We start from the raw sequence: 3,275 nt of genomic DNA, 5'->3' as shown, positions 1-3,275 counted from the left end.
CCTTATTTTATTTATTACTTTTATGTTGTTTATTATATTATTTAAAAAATTGCTAGCTATCCTATATAATTCAGAGAAAGTCTTATAATTATTATAATTATAAATAATTATTCTTCTTCTTATTTTTATTATTTCAAATTTTAGAATATTATGAAAACATTAAATCAACAGATCGTGTTTGAATCATGCAATACACATCTTTAATTTGTGTATATTTTGATGAAAATATTTCAAATTCTCAGTCTATATTTAATAATTATCATTGCATATTTCTGTAATTATGATGAGTTTGTCAACTTAAAAATAACTCTAGGCGCTCTAGTGTAAAAACTAAAAAATAATAATATAATAAACAAAAAACATATAAGCTTTTTATAGTTTTATGTGTTTTATTATTAATCGAAACTCCGTAAAATATTATTATTACAAAAACCCTGTCAAGCAATCTCATTTTTTTTGTTCTCTCCTTCTCTGAGAAAAGGGTGAGAAGAACAACATATTTGAATCTCATAAAGTAAAGCTATATGTATACACCATATACAAATTATCTGGATAATGAAAATTGTAGAACTAGGATGTTCTTAAGCTTACTAAGAATTTGATGAACTTAACTAAAAAATATATTTCAAATGAAAAATTCAAATCGTTGAAATCAATCTACAACACGAGTAACAAATTTTAATGTAAAATTTATAATTTTTCAAATTAATTTAGTATAAATTAAGCAATTAAAAAATATTGAAAAATGAAAGCATTAAAATTAACTTATTAACCTTTTTTTTTTTTACCGCTCAACTTTATACTTAATTGTTGGAAAGGCAAGCTGGCATTATACAAGATCTTCCAGAGAAGGAAAATGGGGGTAAGAATGGGTAACCAGGATATGCATCGTGTGGTATATGGCGCCTATATCTTTACTGGATCTCTGGCCGAATATCTACAGATAGCTAATTATTTGTTTCTTTATTTAGAGATATGTAAAAGATCTTAATATTGTTCTATAAATAATGCTAGCATAGAGAAATATGTAACTAGTGAAAGATTGTCTTGTAAAATTAATTTCTCAGTGAAATAAAGAAAGGGAGGGAGGTTTGGGGAGTCTTGTGTTATTTAGATTAATATTTTGTTATGGTATCAGAGCGGGTTTCAGTTTTCTAGTCTGCTGATGGCTATGCCGAAGGTGGACTAGTGGACTTATCCTGTATTTTCTTCCCCGAACCACTCTTTGCTTAGTTCAATTAATCATGTCAGAAACAAGCCCAGTAACTCCTGAGGCGAGTAGTGAATCCAATTCCACTACAGCTTTGCTAGAAAAACTCACCCAAATGATTAGTCTACAACAGACCCAAATCCTTGCATTGCAACACACCTCACAACCATCACCTATTACTCATGAAGGGCATGTCCATCCGAACCCAATTGATGTAAAGTTTGACGGCACGAATTTTGGGTTGTGGTCCCAAACCGTTGAACTCTATGTCAAGGGCAAAGAATGAACAAGACATCTCACAGGTGTGCCTCCACCACCACTCTCGACAGAACCAACGTATCAGAAGTGGGAGACGGATGACACAATTGTGAAAGGGTGGCTGATAAACTCACTCGAGACACGACTGAGAGGAAGCTTCATCCGAAATCCCACGGCTAGAGATGTCTGGAAAGCGGTGGCCACAACCTTCTACGACGGCAACGATGCCGCTCAGGTACTAGCATTAAATAGAAAGGTATTCCGTACAAAACAAATAGGGAGGTCAGTAGAAGAATATTATAACAAATTACAAGGGTTATGGCAAGAAATTGATTTCCGCCGACCAAATCCTATGATATATCCCGAAGAGATTGAGAAATTTAATAAAATTATGCAAGAAACCAGGGTATATATGTTTTTAGATGGATTGGATGATAGACTTGACCGAGTGCGAGCGGATGTAGTGCAAACTGTCCTATTTCCCACGGTAGAACAAGCATACGCAAGAGTTAGACAAGAAGCAACACGGCAAGGTGTAATGTTGAAGGGTGGAGATGAAGTATCTCAACCATCGATGGCAATGATTTCTAAGGGATATAAGCAACCCGAGGTAAAACTAAACTTAAACAAAAAAAATTTTAATCAAGATGGAAAGCAGGGTTGTACTCACTGTGGTGGACCGAAGCACACAAAGGAGAATTGTTTTCATATTATCGGGTTTCCTGAATGGTGGAAGAAGAAGCCACATGATGTAAGGAATGGAAAAGGTGCGGCCCATATCATTTCATCACATAACAGTGCCCATTCGGCCTCAACACAGAACAATGGTGTTACACCTACATACCTGCGTACCACACCTCAACTAAATCTGGAACCCATCCAGAATTGCGCCAACCAGGGGGCTGCCGCTGCACATGCTGTAGCAAGTCAGGTAGATGGGTCCAGTTCTGGATCCGAAGGTAAGACAAGTGGTCAAGGTAATAATTCAATCCCTAAGAAAATTTGTGATTTATCTTTTAAGAGTATAGACACGAAAAAATGGGTGATTGACTCTGGGGCAACGGACCATATGACCAACTCGGAAATTGAACTTGTTCATCTAAACAAATCAAATAAATCTGGAATTATAAATGCTAATGGGGATACTTATCCAGTTGAGAAAATGGGACATGTACAAGTTTCAGAAAAATTGACTCTCAGGAATACCTTGCTGGTTCCTTCTTTATCCACCAAGCTAATTTCAGTAGGGAAGCTTACGGAAGACTTAAATTGCATTGTTCTAATGTTTCCGGATTTTTGTGTTGTTCAGGATATCCTAACGGGGGAGACCATTGGGCGTGGTTCTAAGAGAGACGGATTGTATTATTTGGACAGCGTGTTAGGGAATGCATACTCTACAAGAAGTGATTCAGCAAAATTAAGAGAAAAAATATGGTTATGGCATAAGAGACTTGGGCATCCGTCATTTGGATATATGAGGAAGTTATCTCCAACTTTATTTTCCGGTTTAGAGAATGAAAATTTTGTGTGTGAAACGTGTATTAAAGCGAAAAGCCATAGAACTACATACCATTTGAGTACTAATAAATGTCTTTATCCCTTTGATCTTGTTCATTCTGATGTATGGGGTCCTTCCCCGATTGTCTCTAAATCTGGGTGTAGATGGTTCGTACTTTTTACTGATGATTGTACTAGGATGACCTGGCTATATTTGCTTAAAACCAAAGATGAGGTATCAAATATTTTCCAAAATTTCCATAAAATGGTTAGAACCCAGTTTGAAAGAAGCATAAAAACAGTAAGAAGT

This window comes from Carex rostrata, chromosome 20 (genome assembly GCF_964058835.1).
Source record: "Carex rostrata chromosome 20, lpCarRost1.2, whole genome shotgun sequence".
NCBI lineage: Eukaryota > Viridiplantae > Streptophyta > Magnoliopsida > Poales > Cyperaceae > Carex > Carex rostrata.
The sequence above is the reverse complement of the archived record's forward strand: the minus strand, read 5'-3'. Positions refer to the sequence as shown.